The 22,248-nt window shown below is 39.5% G+C and overlaps 1 long non-coding RNA gene across 1 annotated transcript; it reads right to left on the bottom strand.

Annotated features, from left to right (window-relative positions):
- Positions 1-1,161: 1,161 nt before the first annotated feature.
- Positions 1,162-18,307, bottom strand: LOC133042394 (uncharacterized). Its single transcript, XR_009689492.1, has 3 exons — positions 18,156-18,307; positions 12,283-12,387; positions 1,162-1,461 (listed from the first exon to the last, which is right to left on the bottom strand). It is a non-coding gene; the product is annotated as an uncharacterized LOC133042394 (long non-coding RNA).
- Positions 18,308-22,248: the final 3,941 nt, after the last annotated feature.

Genomic DNA, 22,248 nt, shown 5'->3' with positions numbered 1-22,248 from the left:
AGATGGCATCACTGACTCAATGGACATGAGTTTGAGCAAACTCTGGGAGATAGTGAAGGACAGGGAAGCCTGGTATGCTGCAGTCCACAGGGTCACAAAGAGTTGGACATGACTGAGGGACTTAACAACAACAACTTTGAACCTTATTTCACTTGAACCTTAGAATAACTAAACGTGTTCAGGTAATTGACTACTATCATTTTGCAGATAATGCAAAAGAGACTCAGACACATTAAGTGATTTTCCCCATAATCAGGTGCTTAGAGGGATGAAATACAAGGCTTCTGGTTTCTTGTCCAATATACTTCCCTACTAACACTACTGTAAAGAGGCACTTTTAGAAAAATTAAATATTAAATCAACCAAATGCTTTTTTAAAGAAAGAAAACTCATTATTTGGGGCTCTACTGAAAAAAATACAGGTGAGAGATTTTTAGCCTCTGGAGAGTAGGAGAGAGTAAGGCATATTAGAGTTCTCTAATTTCTTTACGGATTTTCTCAAATTGGGCAGTCAGCTGAGGCTTGAGATACCTGTGACAATCATATCCATTTCAAGTTACTTTTTGTATGTGCTGCAGGGTACGACTTGAGATTCAGTTTTTTTGCATACAGGTGTCCAGTTCTTCCTGCACCGTTTGCTGTTGTGAATAATAAGATAGCTAACTCCAGAAAATCTTAAACATCAAAACTGTACATAGACAACGTGCATCAGATAGGGACTGATTCCTTATGTAGGGTTTCATGATTCTTAAACATGTGGTCATACCCTTTAAATAGACCTCTCTAGGAGATAGAGTTAGTGTTTAAAAGTTCTCCCAAAAATCATGAGGATCTGATTTTTTCCCAAAATATAGTAAAATAAAAGGTAACCACACATGATATTGTATGCCATGACACTTTCATTAGGGATTTTCTTAAAGAAATCAAGTATGAGACAAGTGCTCGGGCCTGGTGCACTGGGAAGACCCAGGGGAATCGGGTGGAGAGGGAGGTGGGAGGGGGGATCGGGATGAGGAATACATGTAAATCCATGGCTGATTCATGTCAATGTATGACAAAAACCACTACAATATTGTAAAGTAATTAGCTTCCAACTAATAAAAATAAATGGAAAAAAATAAAAAGAAATCAAGCAGAAGTTAAAGACAATAAAATTTCAAGTAGTTTAAGTGAAGCATTTATCAAAATTCATCAAACATTCAAGGCATACGAATGCAGAGAATAAAAGCTGCTGTTTCCTAAATGGGCGGGCATCCGTGCTCCAACTCCAAACTGACTTGCCAGCTCACGATGAGTTGAGTTGTTTGAAAACAGTCCACTTGGTGGCATCGTGGTGCTGCCGCAGGAATGAGCCTGTTGATTCGGGTAAAGGTTCATTCAGGGACTGATCTCTTACGCAGGGTTTCATGATTCTTAGACATGTGGTCATACCACAATATGTGCCAGCAACAGAACATCGCCCTAGTCATTTGCACAAGGGAAGAAAAAGAAAAGAGCGTTTGTAGGTTGTTTAAGCAGAGAGTGGGCAGGATTTAAGAGGACTTGTAGGGCAAGCTGAACAAGTAGATGGGTGAGGGCCAACTCAACTTGGCTTTTATCTACGTTCTCAGACACAAGGGCCTCTGCAGGTTTTCTTCTCTCTCTCTCTCTATTTATGCCTTGATGCTGAGCAGAAAAATGGCCACTAATAACTTCAACTCAAATGAAAGCTCAAATTGAGCTTCATTTGCTCCTTAATAAATATTTATTGAGCACCTGCTTGCAATCATTACTGAGCATAGGTAGTTACGTGGCAGAAAATGAAACATGGTTTCTTTCTTGATGTAGCTGCAGTTTACCTAAGAAGACAAGATGTATGTAGGAAACAGTAGTGGCTAAATTGTATGCTAAAGAGACTACCAACTGGGGGGCTTCCTTGGTGGTCCAGTGGTTAAGAATCTCCTTCCAATGCAGGGGACAAGGGTTCAATCTCTGGGCAGGGAAATAAGATCCCACACACCTCAAGGCAACGAAGCCCAAGCGCTGCAACCCCTGAGCCAAAGTGTACACCTAAAGAAAAGCTCCCGTGTTGCAACTAAAGAAGCAGCCACACTGCAATGAAGGTCCTGTGTGCTGCAACTAAGACCCAATGCAGCCAAATTTTTTAAAAAGGAAAGAAAGTGAGAGTACCAACTGGAAACCGTATCTGTGAAAGCCTTCCTTGAGCAGGTGGGACTCCAGCTGACCTTAGAGAATGCCTTCATTGTGGCTGGCAGCCTGTTGCTGCGCGGCTGAGCCAATGGTGCGGGGGGGAGCAGAGCCGATGGCAGTCGTTCTGGAGGCAAGGCTGGGGAAGGGAGGTCAGGGCCTCCTGCTCTGCAGGCGTCAGCTGGGGAACAGCCTTTCCAACTAGATTTCCCTGTCCCTCCATCCAGCTGAGCCTTTACTCCACCTAACTGTTGGCCACTGACCGTTTTAAATCATGCAGACTTTTTTCCTCATAGATATTGAAGTAAACACAACCAATGGATTCATTTAAATTATTTTATGTAGTTGAGTCGGAAATTTGAACACCAAATGCATGGGGTGTTTATGAAATAATTTGGTGAATCATGAACCTAGAGAATAAGATCCATACTTCTTAGAGGAGTGTTGTTGATATTTAAAAACTTGAGCTCAACTCATTCTGAAGTATGTAGGAGTGAAATGACATGAAGCCTGGGGTATTCTTTTACATATTTCAGCAAAGAAAAACAATATATATAGCAACATTGTATAATTTTGATAATTATTGATTCTGAATGATGGATATAGAGGGATTTATTTTACTATTCTGCCTTTGTGTATGTTTGAAATGTTCTATGATACCTTTTTCTTAAAAGGTCAATTGATGGTTTGAAAAGATAATTCTGGGACTGGGCAATATAGAACCTGAAACTCAGGGAGTTGGGTCCAGATGAGAGTGTAGATGAGGAGAAAGTGAAGCTGATGTTAGCACTAAGATCTCCAGCTGGAAAGAGCACTGTTGACCAATTTATTCTACCTAAAGTGTGATGGAAATAATGTCTGTCCTCCCAGAGAGATTTACCAGTTCAAAGAAGAATCTTTAGGAAACGGACTGTTTCATTTGCTCCAACCCACTTTCCAAACTTGACAAGTGGGGATTAAAGAGATAATCAGTCAAATGTGGGTTATCAGGGACTGGGAAGATAACAGCACCAACTAACACGGAATGTGTCCACACTTGGACAGAATATGTGCACACTTGGACGGAATGTGTGCATGCTTAATTGTTAAAGTATTTTTGTATGGATTTTGTAAGAAAAGATGTTCTCACGTATGTCTGTTTTCTAGAATTACTCTGGCATTCTCTTATCTGCAGGCTAAAGAGAAAGAGGCTAGCAAGTCAAGGAATGCTGAAAAAGAAACACTTTTTAAAAAGTGAACCACCATGTTATATAGCAGGCACAGCAAAGGACTAAAAATAAGAAAAATAAGCTTAGAATTCTGGTTCATCCACTTTGGAGAGTGGTTGAGGATAAAATATTTAAGTTTTCTAAAATTCAATTTTCGCTTCTATAAAATAAGGGTGCTAATAACTCCACAGGTGGCACAAGTAGTAAAGAATCCACCTGCCGATGCAGGAGATGCAAGAGACTCAGGTTCGATCCCTGAGACGGGAAGATCCCCTTGAACAGGAAACGGAAATCCACTCCGGTGTTTCTTGCCTGGAAAATTCCATAGACAGAGGAGCCTGACGGGCTATAGTCCATGGGGTTGCAAGGAGTTGGTCACGACTGAGCACGTACACACACATACATACAATAACAACTTCTCAAGTCTGCTGTAAGGAATAGATTGTGTAGTGGAGTGATTTTTGAAGTGCTTGCTTGTGGTCCTAATTTGCACTGTAGGCACTATCTCCTCTAACTTCCCTTGCATGCACCTCACAAGTCCTCAAGTCCAAGAAGAGGAGGGTAAACACACAAGATTGCAAATGATGGTTCAATAGAGACCCAACCAGACAGGAGATGAAAGCCACATGTGAATGATAGGAAAGCAGAAGACCCTGTTTGCGGTCCCCCAGGTGGCAGACAAGATGTTAGAGCAAGCCAGAAGATTGAGAGGAAGAAGACTGAGGGAAACAGCGTCAAAAGGGGAATAGGAGCAAGAAGAGGAGGGAGGATGAATTGGGAGACTAGGATTGACATATATACACTGCTGTGAATAAACAAGATGACTAATGAGAGCCTACTGTAGCACAGGGGGTGGGGGAAGAAGGTACAATCTGTGGGACATATATTGTTAAGCTTAAAAATGTGTTCCAACATACATTAGGTGCAGACAAATACTGTTTGATTCCACTTATATAAGATACCTAGAACAATCAAATTTGGAGTCAGAAAGTACATTGGTAGATGCCAGGGTCCGAGGAGGGAAAGGAAAAGAGGACTTGGTGTTTAATAGGAACAGAGTTTCACTTTAGAACGGTGAAAAATTGGGGAGATGGATAATGGTGAGAGTTACACAGCAATCTGAATATACTTAGTGTTACTGAACTGTACAGTTAAACATGGTTAAAATAGTATGTTTGGTATTATGTGAGTTTTACCACAATTTTAAAATGCATTTTAAAAAGGAGAATAATATAAGGAAAACCTCTTCTTAATCCCAGTGTTTCCTGTCCTGCGGAGGGAGTTTTCTAAAGGAACACTCCAGGCCTCTCACATAACTCGCCCACCAGATTGATGGAGAAGGTATCTGCTTGGTGACACAGGACAAACAAAAATAGCCCTTTCCTCTTCCTTTCCGTTGAGCATCTGCCTGCCAGCCAAGAGCAGGAATTCTGGACTGCTTATATTTACACTGTGTAACTATAACATGGGTCCAGACAAAAACAGACTTTCCAATACTGAAATCCAGGATTAGGTAGAATTACCCACATATCCCATGGGGCTTCCCTGGTGGCTCAGATGGTAAAGAATTTGCCTGCAGTGCAGGAGACCCAGGTTCAGTCCCTGGGTGTGGAAGATCCCCAGAAGAAGGGAATGGCTACCCAACTCCTATATTCTTGCCCGGAGAATTCCATGGACAGAGGAGCCTGGTGAGTTACAGTCCAAAGAGTCAGACACAACTGAGCGATTAACACTTTCACTTTCAACCGCCTGTTGCGTACTCAGCAAGTAACACTTCATCTTCCCTCCTGCGTGTCTTAGTTGCTCACTTGTGTCCGCCTCTTTGAGACCCCGTGGGCTATGACCCGCCAGGCTCCTCTGTCCATGGAATTCTCCAGGAAAGAATACTGGAGTGGATTGCCATTCTCTTCTCATATAAACCTCCCCATATAAACCATCTTCCATACAAATTATAAAGCTCTGGTAGATGTCATAGCTCTTTTTTAAGCTTATCTTTACAGTCTGGGGAACCTACCACAGTCCCTATTTCCTGTTACAGGCAATGAGTCTGGCACAAGTCCCCAGTAACATATGGAGCAAATGTTACCAGATCTTGGTTGTTGTTTATTCTACCTGAGAGTATCTGAACTATCATCAGTTCAACACATTTATATTCATTTTAATTTGTGCTGTGTTCAAACTTACTCTGCTATCTTATTTTATACTTTACTGTACTTTATTTCTGATATTCTGTCTTCCACTTAGGTAAAATTTTATTTGTCTGATGTGAAAATTATGCATTCTATTTTTATTTTTCTGGTGAGTACTCATTCTTAGATTTCTTTTCCTGTAAATTTCTTAAGCTTATGATTTATTTTCCCCTGAATAAGACAAGTACTGTAACATACTCTAACTGTCCTTTTGTCTTTCTTACCACACCCTCATCTTGACTTCATTAAGGGTTGTTAGACACTTTTTAAAATCTGGCCTTGTATATAAAAAATACTTAACTAAATTATTAAATCATTCTTATTACTAAAATATTTCTATATAAAAATAAATGAATGTGGAAAAATTATGCAGTATATATTTGAATTTAAATTTGATGAAGACTCTTCTTCAATCTGCTTGCAAATCTACAGGAACAATAAACTAAAGATTGGCATCAAAACTAATGAAAATTTTATTAATGTGCTAAGTATGCAGATTTAAAAGACACACTACATCCCAGAAAAAATAAATGAAATTAACTATCAACTATTCTGGCAAGTTTCTTTTTTCTCTGATAATGAGTGATGTTGAGCATCTTTTCTTTTTTTTTTTTTTTTTTAATTTTTATTATTATTATTTTTTTTTCCAGTGGGTTTTGTCATACATTGCTATGAATCAGCCATGGATTTACATGTATTCCCAATCCCGATCCCCCCTCCCACCTCCCTCTCCACCCGATTCCTCTGGGTCTTCCCAGTGCACCAGGCCGGAGCACTTGTCTCGTGCATCCCACCTGGGCTGGTGATCTGTTTCACCATAGATAGTATACATGCTGTTCTTTTGAAATATCCCAAGTTTCTTGAACATCAAGAATAATGAAAATTTTTTGTAGCCTTTCACACAAACAGTTTAGTTTCCTACTGAGGAACAAAGCCACCTTCACTTCAAATTTCATGTACCACTAATGCCGGAAGACACTGAATCGAAGATCACAAGTTACAAGGGAGAGACTGTGAGGCTCAAGAATGTAATAACCTGATAAATTGCTGATAATTTACTTAGGCCATAGATATGTTATCTCAGATATATAAAAACTTATGTTCTAACCTACAGAGAAAAAATAAAAATTTAGAAGAGAAAATATGTGATATGAAAAATGTGGTTGCAACTTAAAAAGAAATTAAAAATGGAGCTTATTCTAAATAATCATTGAAAATATAGTTACAAAATCAAATTGATATGGTAAGAATAATTCAAAAGAGAAGGTTTGTAAAATTTATAATTTAATAATAAATGTAATCTGGACCCCAGATTATATTAACAATATAGATGGATGTGAAAAGAAGAGAGAAGTCTATGCATATGGGTCTGGCGCTTCCTTCTTCCTGACATGAAATTTAATGTAAATCTTATGATTTTCCTCATTACCTTCAGGTAGTAATTAATATGTCAAATAATAATTAAAATTTAAACACTATTTAAAGACAACCCCCTTCCCCAACTCAGGCCTTTTACAAATTAAGCCTCTGAGAAAATCTGTTTGGGCACTGTTACTGATCCTCCCCATCTTCTAATGTAGTTTTTCTTTTGAACTCAATTTTATTGAAACTTAGAGGAGGAAAGGAAATCAGCATAAAGATGAATTAACTCCATGAGTAAATTTGAAGGGATGCCAATAAATAAAACTAAAGTTGCTCCATGATTACATTCCAAGGGTTATACTTGTCCAATGTATGTAGTGATCCAGCAGTTGCACCCTTTGTTTTCTTTCCTGTTATCTCTCCAGTATCAAGAACTGCCAGGCCCATCATAGGAACAGGGCAAATAGTTGTGATAAATGAGGAAGTATATGATGAAATAAGACATGCCCTAAAACAAAATGACAAAGGTTCAAATACAAGGATGGACCAAGATATTCCAGCCAAGGGGAAATTAAAATAAAGCAGAAGAAGAGGATAAATTTTGCAGAGTTCAAGTAAAAAAGAAATAAATAACAATAAAAGGCATCAGTTCACAATAAAAAAGTATCATTAACCTTTTTTTTTTTCATTTTTTTTTTCATTAACCTTTAAGCTGTAAACAAAATAGCTTTGAAATATAGAACATAATGAGGGGAATTCCTTGGCAATCCCATAATCAGTGCTTTCACTACAGAGGGCCTGGTTTCAATTCCTGGTCAGGGAACCACAAGCTATAAGGTAGGGCTAAAAAAAATTAAAATGAAGAAGAAGAAATAAAATAATGATTATTAAAAATAAAAGCAGAAACAAAAAACAGGTTATTCTAGAAGATCATTTTTAACCTTTGACCGATCAAGTACAAAAAAAATAAACAACGACATACAGCATTTGCAATACAAGGGGAAAAGGAGCCCTATAAAAAATATGTAGTGCATTGTTGCCTTTGCAGCAACATGGATGGGCTTAGAAGTAATCATACTAAGTAAAGTAAGTTAAGCAGAGAAAGAAAATATCATATGATATCACTTATGGAATCTAAAACAATGATCCAGATGAACTATTTACAAAACAGAAATAGACTCATAGACATGCAAAACAAACTTATGGTCTCCAAGAGGGCAAGGTGGAGGGTAAATTAGGAGTTTGGGATTAACATATACACACTACTATATATAAAATAGGTAAACAGCAAAGAACTTCTGTATAGCACAGGGAACTATACTCAATATCTTCCAATCACTTATAATGGAAAAGAATCTGAAGAATTTATTTTTAAATCAATGTTTATTGGTGCACAGTTAGTTTACAATGTTGCTGCTGCTGCCGCTAAGTCGCTTCAGTCGTGTCCGACTCTGTGCGACCCTACGGACAGCAGCCCACCGGGCTCCTCTGTCCACGTGATTCTCTAGGCAAGAATACTGGAGTGGGTTGCCATTTCCTTCTCCCAGTGTTGTGTTAGTTGCTGTTATAGAACAAAGTGAATCAGTTACACATAAGCATTTGCTGTTGTTCAGTTGCTAAGTCATGTCCAAATCTTTTCAACCCCATAGACTGTAACCCACCAGTCTCCTCTGTCCATGGAATTTCCCAGGCAAGAAAACTGGACTGGATTGCCATTTCCTTCTCCAGGGAATCTTCCCAACCCAGGGATCAAACCCATGTCTCCTGCATTGGCAGGTGGATTCTTTACTGCTGAGCCACTAGGGAAGCCCATATATAAACATATATCCACTCCTTTTAAGACTGTATTCCCATATAGGTCAGGGCTTGCCTGGAGAATCCCATGGACAGAGGAGCCTGGCAGGCTACAGTCCATAGGGTTGCAAAGAGTCAGACAGGACTGAGGCAACTTGGCACACGTGCATGCCCATGTAGGTCATTATAGAGTATTGAGCAGACTTTCCTGTGCTGTACAGTAGGTTCTTATTAATTATCTATTTAATATATAGCAGTGAGTATACTACTTTGTCAACAAAGGTCCATCTAGTCAAGGCTATGGTTTTTCCAGTGGTCATGTATGGATGTGAGAGTTGGACTATAAAGAAAGCTGAGAACCAAAGAATTGATGCTTTTGAACTGTGATGTTGGAGAAGACTCTTGAGAGTCCCTTGGACTGCAAGGAGATCCAACCAGTCCATCCTAAAGGAGATCAGTCCTGAATGTTCATTGGAAGGACTGATGCTGAAGCTGAAACTCCAATACTTTGGCCACCTGATGTGAAGAGCTGACTCATTTGAGAGGACCCTGATGCTGGCAAAGATTGAAGGCAGGAGGAGAAGGGGACAACAGAGGATGAGATGGTTGGATGGCATCACTGACTCAATGGACATGGTTTTGGGTGGACTCAGGGAGTTGGTGATGGACAGGGAGGCCTAGCGTGCGGCGGTCCATGGGGTCGCAAAGAGTCGGACACGACTGAGCGACTGAACTGACCTGAGTGAGTATGTGTCAGTTCCAATCTCCCAGTTTATCCCACTCTCCCTTGGGAACCATAAGTTTGTTTTCTACATCTGTGACTCTGTTTTGTAAATAGATTCATTTAATTTTTTTAGATATCACATTTAAGATATATGAGATATATACATATACACACACACACATACACACACACATATATATACATATATATGATATTCCCAACCTGGAGATCCAGCAAAGGGACTGAGAACCCCCAGGGAATTTGACTTTGAAGGCCAGAGGGATTTGATTACAGAACTTCCACAGGAGTGGGGAAAGAGATGCTTGGAGGGCACAAACAAACCCTTGTGCCCACCAGGACCCAGGAGAAAGGAACAGTGACTTCACAAGAGGCTGAACCAGACTTGCCTGTGAGTGTCCAGGAGTTTCCAACAGAGGCGTGGGTTGATAGTGGCCTGCCTTGAGGTCAGGGGCACTGAATACATCAGTCCTGGGAACATAAGTCCTGGCCTAAGTCCTTTTGAAGGAGTTTGTGATTATACCATTAACCCTACCATAGTTTGGCCTCAGGCCAAACTCCAGAGAGGGAATGCAGCCCTACCCTTCAGCAGAAAATTGGATTAAAGATTTATTTAGCATGGCCCTGTCCACCAGAACAAGACCCAGTTTTCCCCACAGCCCGGCCCTCCCATCAGGAAGATGCTTCCACAAGCATCTTATCCTCATCCACCATAGGGCAGACAGAATGAAAACCACAATCACAGAAAACTAACCAAAACTTATCACATGGATCACAGCCTTGTCTGACACAATGAAACTATGAGCCATGTCAGGTAGGGCTACCCAAGACAGTTGGGTCATGGTGGAGAGTTCTGAAAAAAGTGTGGCTCGCTGGAGAAAGGAAGGCAAATCACTTCAGCATTCTTGCCTTCAGAACCCCATGAACAGCATTAAAAGGCAAAAAGATAAGACACTGAAAATTGAACTCCCCAGGTCAGTAGGTCCCCAATATGCTAGTGGAAAAGCATGGAGAAATAACTCCAGAAGGAATGAAGAGGCTGAGCCAAAGCAGAAACAATGCCCAATTGTGGATGTATCTGGTGGTGAAAGTAACATTGAATGCTGTAAAGAACAATATTGCGTAACGATAACCCTATATGCAAAACAGAAAAAGAGACACAGAAATACAGAACAGACTCTTGAACTCTGTGGGAGAAGGTGAGGGTGGGATGTTTCAAAAGAACAGTATGTATACTATCTATGGTGAAACAGATCACCAGCCCAGGTGGGATGCATGAGACAAGTGCTCGGGCCTGGTGCACTGGGAAGACCCAGAGGAATCGGGTGGAGAGGGAGGTGGGAGGGGGGGATCGGGATGGGGAATACGTGTAAATCTATGGCTGATTCATATCAATGTATGACAAAACCCACTGCAATGTTGTGAAGTAATTAGCCTCCAACTAATAAAAAAAAAAAAAGAAAAGAAAAAAAAAGTCAACTAACATACCTAGGCGACTTCATTTAAAAAAAAAAAAAAAAGAACAATATTTCACGGGAACCTGGAATGTTAGGTCCATGATCAAGGTAAATTGGAAGTGGTCAAACAAGAGATGGCAAGAATGAACATCGACATTTTAGGAATCAGTGAACTAAAATGGACTGGAATGGGTGAATATAACTCAGATGACCATTATATCTACTACTGTGGGAAATAATCCCTTAGAAAAAATGGAGTAGCCCTCATAGTCAACAAGAGTCTGAAATGCAGTACTTGGGTGCAGTCTCAAAAACAACAGAAAGATCTCTGTTCATTTCCAAGGCAAACCATTTGATATCACAGTAATCCAAGTCTATGCCCTAATCACTAATGCTGAAGAAGCTGAAGTTTAACGGTTCTATGAAGACCTACAAGATCTTCTAGAACACCAAAAAAGATGTCATTTTGGAACATAAAATAGGAAGCCAAGAGATACCTGGAGTAACAGGCAAATTTGGCCTTGGAGTACAAAATGAAGCAGGGAAAAGGCTAACATAGTTTTGCCAAGAGAGCATATTGGTTATAGCAAGCACCCTCTTCCAACAACACATGAGACAACTCTACACATGAACATTACCAGATGGTCAATACTAAGATCAGAATGATTATATTCTTTGCAGCTAAGATGAAGAAGCTCTATACAGTCAGCAAAAACAAGACTTGGAGCTAACTGTGGCTCAGATCATGAACTCCTTATTGCAAAATTTGGATTTAAATTGGAAAAAGTAGGGGAAATCACTAGGCCATTCGGGTATGGCTAAATCAAATCCCTTACAATTATTCAGTGGAAGTGACAAATAGATTCAAGGATTTAGATCTGATAGACAGCATGACTGAAGAACAATGGATGGAGGTTCATAACGTTGTATAGGAGGCAGTGATCAAAATAATCCCCAAGAAAAAGAAATGCAAAAAGGCATATGGCTGTCTGAGGAGGCCTTACAAATAGCTGAAAAAAGAAGAGAAGCAAAAGACAGAGGAGAAAAGGAAAGATCTGAAAGCAGAGCTCTAAAGAATAGTAAGGAGTGATAAGCAAACTTTCCTAAGTGAACAATACCAAGAAATAGAGGAAAACAATAGAATGGGAAAGACTAGAGATCTCCTCAAGAAAATTAGAGATACCGAGCAAACATTTCATGCAAAGATGGGCACAAAAAAGTACAGAAACGGTATTGACCAAACAGAAGCAGAAGATATTAAGAAGAGGCGGCAAGAATACACAGAAGACCTGTTCAAAAAAGATCTTCATGACCCAGATAATCACGATGGTGTGATCACTCACCTGGAGCCAGACATCCTGGAATGTGAAGTCAAGTGGGCCTTAGGAAGCATCACTATGAACAAAGCTAGTGGAGGTGATGGAATTCCAGTTGAGCTATTTCAAATCCTAAAAAAAAATGATGCTGTGAAAGTGCTGTACTCAATACAACAGCAAATTTAGAAAACTCAGCAGTGGTCACAGGACTGGAAAAGGTCAGTTTTCTTTCCAATCTCAAAGAAAGGCAATGCCAAAGAATGTTCAAACTACCACACAATTGCACTTATCTCACACACTAGCAAAGTAATGCTCAAAATCCTCAAAAATAGGCTTCAACAGCTCTTAAACTGAGAACTTCTGCATGTTCCAGCTGGATTTAGAAAAGGCAGAGGACTATTCCCCCTAAAAACCAAATCTAGAGGTAGAGAAAATGGTGTTTTTCTTGAGCTTGAGTGTAAATGAACACAAGGGATCTTTTTGGGGTAATGGAAATATTTTAAAAGTTGACTATAGTAACATTTGTGCAACTCCATTAACAAACTAAAATTCATGGAATTGTAAATTTAATGCTGATGACTTTTATTTTGTGCAATTATACCTCAATAAAGATGCTTAATGCCAAAGCCTTCGACTGTGTGGATCACAATAAACCGTGGAAAATTCTGAAAGAGATGGGAATACCAGACCACCTGACCTGCCTCTTGAGAAACCTGTATGCAAGTCAGGAAGCAACAGTTAGAACTGGACATGGAACAACAGATTGGTTCCAAATAAGGAAAGGAGTACGTCAAGGCTGTATATTGTCACCCTGCTTATTTAACTTATATGCAGAGTACATCATGAGAAACGCTGGGCTGGAGGAAGCACAAGCTTGAATCAAGATTGCCGGGAGAAATATCAATAACCTCAGACATGCAAATGATACCACCCTTATGGCAGAAAGCAAAGAAGAACTAAAAAAGCCTCTTGATGAAAGTGAAAGATGAGAGTGAAAAAGTTGGCTTAAAGCTCAACATTCAGAAAAGTAAGATCATGGCATCTGGTCCCATCACCTCATGGCAAATAGATGGGGAAACAGTGGGAACAGTGTCAGACTTTATTTTCTTGGGCTCCAAAATCACTGCAGATGGTGATTGCAGCCATGAAATTAAAAGATGCTTCCTCCTTGGAAGGAAAGTTATGACCAACCTAGATAGCATATTAAAAAGCAGAGACATTACTTTGCCAACAAAGGTCCATCTAGTCAAGGCTATGGTTTTTCCAGTGGTCATGTATGGATGTGAGATTGGACTATAAAGAAAGCTGAGTGCCGAAGAATTGATGCTTTTGAACTGTGGTGTTGGAGAAGACTCTTGAGAGTCCCTTGGACTGCAAGGAGATCCAACCAGTCCATCCTGAAGGAGATCAGTCCTGGCTGTTCATTGGAAGGACTGATGCTGAAGCTGAAACTCCAATACTTTGGCCACCTGATGCAAAGGGCTGACTTACTGAAAAAACCCTGTTGCTGGAAAAGTTTGAAGGCAGGAGGAGATGAGGACAACAGAGGACAAGAGAGTTGGATGGCATCACTGACTCAGTGGATGTGAGTTTGAACATGATCCAGGAGATGGTGAAGGACAGGGAAGCCTTGCATGCTGCAGCACGTGGGATTGCAAAGAGTCAGACATGACTAAGGGACTGAACAACAACAATATATATATATGTACATATATGTATGTACATATGTATGTATGTACATATAACCGAATCACTTTCCTATATACCTTAAACTAACACAACCTGGTAAATTATCTATATTTCCATTAAAAATTTTTTTAATTGGAAAAAATATATAGTTTTCTGTGTTTTTAATATGTTTATAAAAATTGATAGTGACTATATTCACTAGGTTGGCCTACCACAGAGTCATTCTGAACTTTATTACTTGAGACCAAAAACTAAACAGAAACCTATCTGTATTCTCTCTTGTGGCTGGGGGTACCCATGTGGTTCTGTTCTGGCTGAAGACACATCAACATGAATCTCCTAGGGCTGCCTCTTTGCCTCGCTCCTCCTAACTGTCTAGCCCGAACATGAAATGCCCAAGATGGCAGCACCATCTCTGCAATCAGGAGAGCGGGAAGAGAGAGAGTTTTGTCCTCCATGGCTGTCCTGAGCTCCCTACTGTTCCGGGACAGAAGTCAGCCCCTTGTTCCGGGACATGAGTCAACCTCTTCCTTGACTGTGTTTTCTGGTACTTGCTGCTAGGTATAACGCTGACTTAAATGGCTACAAAGGAAATATCAACAAATATACCAACACAAAATCTTTCTGTACACAGTCTTTAACTAAATACAAGAAGACTAGAAATAAATAAGAGTTTTTAAATCAATTATAAAATTTAGAGTATTCTTCTCAATGATGACTGGCAAAGCAGGAAATAAGCATGCAAATATATACTGGGACTAAAATAAAATGAAGGTACTAAATTGAGAATTTTCAAAATATGATAAATTACCAATTCTACTCCCTAGAATTCTTTTTCTACCCTTTCTACTTTCTTTTTTCCCTAAAATTTATCCCTTTCTCATATACTACATAATCTACTCTTTTACTTAATTTCCGCCTTCTCCTACTAAAATGTATATGTCACAAAGCCAGAGATTTTTGTCTGTTTTATTCAGTATTAAATTCCCAGCACTTGAAATATTGCCTGGCTCACAGTAGACTTTCAATAAAATTGTTGAGTGAATTAATAATTCCTCTGAAGGCAAATGCATAATTTTAATTATTATTATTAAAACTATAAATGAAAATAAATAATCCCAACTCAAGTTGAAAGAGATAAATTACACTTAATTATCTAATAAAATATCTAAGTAAAGAAGAGAAAAATAATAAAAATAAACAGTAATTAATGAATATTGAAAAGTAGGTTGAACAGGTAAATGAAGAATCTTTTGGTGAAAAAATATAATGGATAAACTTCTAGTAAATCTAATCAAGAAAGGTAGAAAACTACAATAAAACAAAACTAGGGACAAAAAAAGCTATTATAACAGCTAGGAAAAAGAGTAATTAATGATGGTAGAGGGCCATTTCTAATTCCTTGCCTATAAAATTTAGTCTTAAAGAACAGACAATTTTCTGTGAAAGTATAAATTTAAGAAAATCAACAAAATCTGAATAGAGGAATAATCATCTATAACCAAGAAATGGAGGGTTATCAAATCATTATTTTAAAAAATAGAAAACTTTCAGGATTTTTTCCTACTAGTGTTTTCCAACTTTCAAGGAAATATAAGTCTCTTGTGCACAGAGAACTATTAAGAAAATAGGAAAACATGAAATTTTTGTTGAATTGCATCAGGTAACTTTTCACTATCCATTGATGTTATTTTCTCAGAGTCTATTGATTTGATTTATAGTGTTAATAAAAATTCTAATAACAAATCATTGCTGCATTCTTGAGGTGTGAAAATCTTTTTCTATACTGTTGAATTCCATTTGCTGGCCCAAGAGCACAATAGAAAATTAAACAGCCAATTCAAGAGTAGGGTCTAAGGAAATTTTTACGACATGAGAAAATGCTTACAAAATAGTGTTCTTTAATCATTTCATTTCCTCTAATTAGTTGAAAATTATACATCTTTATTCTTCCAGTACAGCATTTCTCAACCTTAAATTCCACCTTGTCTGGAATTCCACTGTCACCTAGACTTTTAATATTTCTTACAGTGTGACTTAGAGATAACTGGTGGTCTCCAGGGGTCTATCAAATTACGTTCCAGTAGCTTGACAATTTTAAATGGGAAAAATGATGAAACCGTTTTGTTCACATACATTTCCCCACTTTGAAATAGTAGATTTAATAATGATTTTTACAGAAATCCCATCACTATCTAGAAATGGTTGTGCTTTTTAAAAGGTCATGTTAGCTCACCTCAAGTAATAACAGTATGAAATTTTTCTCTGTTAACTCATATAGTAATTGCATATTTGCACATTTTCATTAATTAAAAGACCTAATCCAAAGGAGCTGGACAAGTTAGACCCCATTTTTCTCCCCCATAGTCAGCAGCTGGTAGGAAGCCCTTTTGCCTCCAAAGTCATGACATCATCTACCTGTCTTCTCTGTATGCTTTACTTGTGGAAGCTGGCATTTTTCTACATCATTGGCACATCATTTGCATATGTGCATTATTTGCATGCTGTTTACATTTGGTATATTTGTATTCTGTTTTTTGTGTTAGAACTCAAGTTCAACAAAATGGATCAGTGGGTCAAGAGTAGTAGATGAAGGGGTAAGAAGTTTAAGACTAATTGACGAGCTGATTCAAAGATGTGCATGGAAATACAAACAATCTACAGGAGTCAAAACTGTCTCAGTAAAGAATAGGATTTATTTTATTAATTTTAAAATATTTTTATGATTTGAATGATTGGTACAGTAGAGGTATGTCTTTTGAATAGCCTGAACCTGACATTTTAGGACTGAAATATGTCGAAAATAAGATTTCAGACAGTAGAAACTAACACATTGTAAAGCCACTACATTCCAATAAAAATTAATTTAAAAGAGAAAAAAGATATCAGAATTTTTAAAAAAAATTTATTGAAGTATAGTTGATTTACAATGTTGTGCCAATCTCTGCTGTACAGAAAAGTGACTCATGTATACAGGTATATATATTCTTTTTAAAATTATTTTCCATTATGATTTATCACAGAATATTCAATATAGTTTCCTGTGCTATACATTAGGACCTGGTTGCTCTTCCATTCTAAATGTAGTAGTTTGCACCTACCAACCCCGAGCTCCCAGTGCATCCCTCTCCCTTCCACCTCCCGCTTGGCAACCACAAGGCTGTTCTCTATGAGTCTATTTCTGTTTTGCAGATAGGTTCATTTGTGCTATGTTTTAGATTCATATACCAGAACTTTTAATAAGATATCAGAAGTGAAGACATCAGAATTTTTTAATATGACAAAACAAATAGCACAAAATTATAGTGCATTGGACTCTTTCCCATTTACGTGAACATTTTCTTCAGCTGTCCAAAAAAGACAATGACAATACTGGGTCTGTTTAAAAACTCAGCACCCAAATGCTGCAACTCTTCACCTCCTCTGAAAGGAAGAGGGAGGGGTCCAGCTTTCAACAAGGCAGGGAGTACCAGTGGCTAGTCCACTGGAAGGGGGAGTTCCCTGCACTTCTTTGCTGCTGACATCCGACTGAATGTCCCCTCCGTCAGAAAGCCTACTGAACTCTATTAAGATTTTACGCCATGAGAACATGCCAAAGTCTCTTGTTCCCTTCCCTCTTTCCTTCCCCTAACTGTGAATTCCAGACAACTGCAGGTCTTCCTCTGCATCCACAGCTCGTGCTAGACCAGCACCAAGAATTATACTCACTTTATTTAAGAAGTGGTTGGAACTTTAATCTGGAAGCCATGAGTTTTCTTGCTGCCAACTACGCAGTATGGGGGAGACAAAAGGGGTCAGCTCCACCAGTCACAATTAATTATCCTGATCATTGCCCTCAACACCCTTCGCGCTCTTCGTAGTGTCTGGACCTTTGCTGGAGCTTGTGCAAGGCTTCCTGAGGAAGGAGACTGAGTTGTATGAAGATGCTCCTTATAGGTATTTTGGGTGGTGTTTTTTCTTCTCTTTTCTGCCCTAGCAGAGGAGGAAGCAGCAGGGAAAAAAAAGTGAATGACAGTAAACAAAAGAAGAAATAATTTGACAAAGAAAGTTCCCTGAAGGTCTAGAAAATATAGAATTGAGAATACAGGTAGAATAGGAATAGCATCATTTTTCTTCTGTTAAATGGAGAGAAGAGAGGAAAGCAGGGGGCAAGGAGAGCCTTAGAGAAAAGATCACAGTGCCTTGTATGTAATAGGAACTCAAATACTTACTGAATTCAATAGAGGTTAACTGGGCTTTTGAACTGTGGTGTTGGAGAAGACTCTTGAGAGTCCCTTGGACTGCAAGGCGATCCAACCAGTCCATCCTGAAGGAGATCAGTCCTGGGTGTTCATTGGAAACTCCAATACTTTGGCCAGCTGATGAGAAGAGCTGACTCATTTGAGAAGACCCTGATGCTGGGAGGGATTGGGGGCAGGAGGAGAAGGGGATGACAGAGGATGAGATGGCTGGATGGCATCACCGACTCCATGAGCATGCGTTTGAGTAAACTCCAGGAGTTTGTGATGGACAGGGAGGCCTGGCGTGCTGCGATTCATGGGGTCGCAAAGAGTCGGACACGACTGAGCAACTGAACTGAACTGAACTGGGCTTCCCAGGTGGCGCTAGTGGTAAAGAACCTGCTTGCTGATGCAGGTTCATAAGAAACCCTGGATCAGGAAGATCCTCTGGAGGAGGGCATGGCAACCCACTTCAGTATTCTTGCCTGGAGAATCCCATGGACAGAGGAGCCTGGTGGGCTACATAGACTCCATAGAGTCACAAAGAGTCGGACACAACTGAAGTGACTTAGCACACACGTAGCTGTTAACTAGTGACACAAACTACCAGCTCCTAGTGAATAAGGAAAAATGTCATTGAAACAGAATATCCAGGAATCAGCTACAGGGAAATGATCAATAGATATTTAGAACAGAACACTGGGCTGGATCAGCCGTGAGTTCACCTAAAGAGCAAATGGGACACTCAGTAGTTGCCCATTACTTTAAATATAATGATTACCAAATGCGTCACACTAATCAACATTCCAGGACTAACCTGCACCAGAAGCGCAAATGCCTTCCCTCCCACCTATAAATATTTCTAAAAGATTAAAGGAAATTAACAAGGATTGAGCTCTTAAGTGTCAGGCTCTATGCCAAATACCCTAATACACCGCCATTTCATTTAATTCCTCACAACAACACTATTGAAGAAAGTGACTCAGAGAAATTAAGTGCTTTGCCAAAATCATGGATCTAGAAAGCAGAGCTGGAATTCAAACTCAACCCTGCTTCACTTAAAAACTCACTCTTCGTACATGTAACAATGCAACAATGAAGAAAAAAGTTTAACCTCCAGTAAATTAATTGCATGCCAAAAAGAGACCATTCAGGTATCAATACCTAACAGAGACAATATCCAGCAGAAAAGTGTCACTTAACCTTACTCTTTTCTATAGCTCTGTAAAGTGTTGTAGATTTGTGGGCATTTTCAGAAAACTGACAATTTTGTGAACAGAGCATTACTTTTTGTCCATCTCTAGACTTCCTCTATTCCAGTGAGAAAGCAATTTTAAAATGCCTCCTATATCTCTCCCTCTGAATCTGAGGTCCTCTATTATTTTCCATTGTCAAAACTCAGACAAACCTTATTATTTTATTAGGTCATCGGATGATTTATATGTCTCCTAGGGGAGTGACTGTGGAAGGGAGACTGATGGGGCACGTCAGGCCCCAACTGGACTGAGCTCACCCATTAAGTTAGCCAGTCTGCCCTGCTCTTGACAGTTATTAATGCTCCTGCCTCCTGCTGCTTCCAATACTTGTTCTTCAAGAACGCCAACTCCAGGTGTTACTGTTGCATCATGGCAGCACTTAACAGCCCCAAAGTGCCAGTGGTTTAGTCTTGCTGGAACAGTTCCCTGGTTGGCCCCCTTCCAATGCATTATCTAGGAGCCTAAAGAGACCAGCATGAGCAGTCAGCCTCTGGAACAAACCAGCACACCCTTGCTCGGGCAACTTCCAAGTTCAAATTGTTTCTCAGGAAGCAAAGCATTGTGTACTGCTTACTATCCATTTGTCCAACAGTTCTTGCTTTACCTTCATCAGCTGGGTGAGCCCTACAAGCTGACTGCCCACAATAACAGCCATTTCTTGCCACAGGCTGGGCAAATAGGGACAGTGAGAGGTGTGATTTTCTTGTATCAGTCGGGTCTACTAGATTAAACTGTGGTAACAAATGACCCCAAATCTCAGCAGCTTACAACAACAAAGGTCTACTTCTCTTCTGTGTTATATGTTCACTGTGCATTGGCTTCAGCTCTGTACCATGCCCTCTTCACTCTAGGACCCAAGCTAATGGAGCATTCTCTCTGGGGAATATTAAGTCTGTGGGAAGGCAAATGAAGCATGACAGAGCACAAGCTCATTCTTAAAGCTTCTGTCCCCACTTCATCAACAAAGCAATCATATGGCCACTTCTGCTACCAACAGAGCGTCTGTGCATGCATGCTAAGTTGTTTCAGTCGTGTCCGACTCTGTGCGACCCTATATACTACAGCCCTCCAGACTCCTCCATCGATGGGATTCTCTAGGCAAGATACTAGAGTGGGTTGCCATGCCCTCCTTCAGGGGATACCAACAGATAGGGAACATGAAACCCTCCTTCAGGGCGCAGTATCCCATAGAGCGGCAGCAAATATTTTGAGCATTGACACAATTTGCCACCCTCACTGTGATGGTGACCTGGTGCAATATCACCAAGTTGCCTTGGAAGGAACATCACCTGTGAAGCCCCAGTCTTAAGACATCACGAGATTCTGCCAGGACAGCAGAGACCTGCTCATCTTCTCAGTCACTCTGGCCACATTGCGTTCAGCTCATCTGATGCTGACAGATGGCACTCTTTTCTTAGAGACTTCCTGAGGTGAGTCAAGGTGTTGCTCCTGGTTTTTGTAATTCCTAGGTTGTGTAAGATCCCAGTACCTAAAGAACCCCTGCCCAGCCCCCAAGTCAGAGTGGCTAGAGAAATTCCTCCACTGGAGGCCACATTTATGCCAGTGAAGGACACTGCACTGAGTCACTTCTTTTTACAGCCTGACAGAGACCAAATTAGATCACTTTGAAGGAATACATTATGACCCATCTGTCCATTCAAATAAATCACTGACCTTTCTCTTTTTTTTGCCCTAGTAGAAGGGTGTTCAAAACAGTTGTCTCCATGATAAATCTTTACCAGTTTAGTAGTATAAATGTTGTTGAGCTTGACGTTTTATGCTATGATTATTTCTGCATTAAAATGTAAAGGACTTAAGAAGATAAGACAGCCCTCAGTAACATCAGGCACATATGAAATAAAGATGATTTAATGATTTGAATTATGTTAATATACAGAAAATGCTCATGCAGGAAATTCTTTTTCTAAATATGATTATTCAAAATCTAGTAGTTTAAAACCATTTCAAAATGTTAATAATATAATAATTTTAAATATACCATTTGTGATACCATGTGCATAAATTATATGTACACATATGTATAATTTATTGAGCATCATGCACTTATAACTCATATAAATCAGGGAGACAAAGAAAATTCTTTGTATCTCCCATGGTGATATATTATAAATAGCCTCAAAACTGCTGGACTGTTGTAGTTGTTTTTAAACTCACATTAAAAACAACTGATATTGCTTCATTCAAGAAATCTTTACTCAGCACCAATCATGAATCAGGCACCGTTCTGGGCACCAGGGATACAGTAAGAAAGCAGATAAAAATTCCAGCCTTAGATGCATGCTTTCAAATGTTCACTACAGCACTATTTACAATAGCCAGAACATGGAGGCAATATAAATGTCCATCAACAGAGGGATGGATAAAGAAAATGTAGTACATATATACAATGGAATATTACTTAGCCATGAAAAAGGAAAGAATGTCACTTGCAGTACCATGGAGGGACCTAGAGATTGTCATACCAAGTGAAGTAAGTCAGACAAAGACAAGTATCATGTGGTATCACTGACAAGTGGAACCTAAGAAAAACTGGAACAAATGAACCTGTTTACAGAACAGAAATAGAGTCACAGATATACATATATACATATACACACACTATATATAAAATAGATAATGAATGAGAACCTAGGCTTCCTGGGTGGCTCAGACGGTAAAGATTCTGCCTGCAACACAGGAGACCTGGGTTCCATCCCTGGGTCAGGAAGATCTTCTGGAGAAAGGAATGGCTACCCACTTCAGTATTCTTGCCTGGAGAATTCCATGAACTGAGGAGCCGGGTAAGCTACAGTTCATGCAGTCATAAA

The sequence above is a fragment of the Dama dama genome, chromosome 3 (genome assembly GCF_033118175.1).
Source record: "Dama dama isolate Ldn47 chromosome 3, ASM3311817v1, whole genome shotgun sequence".
Taxonomy (NCBI): Eukaryota; Metazoa; Chordata; class Mammalia; order Artiodactyla; family Cervidae; genus Dama; species Dama dama.
The sequence above is the reverse complement of the archived record's forward strand: the minus strand, read 5'-3'. Positions and strand labels throughout refer to the sequence as shown.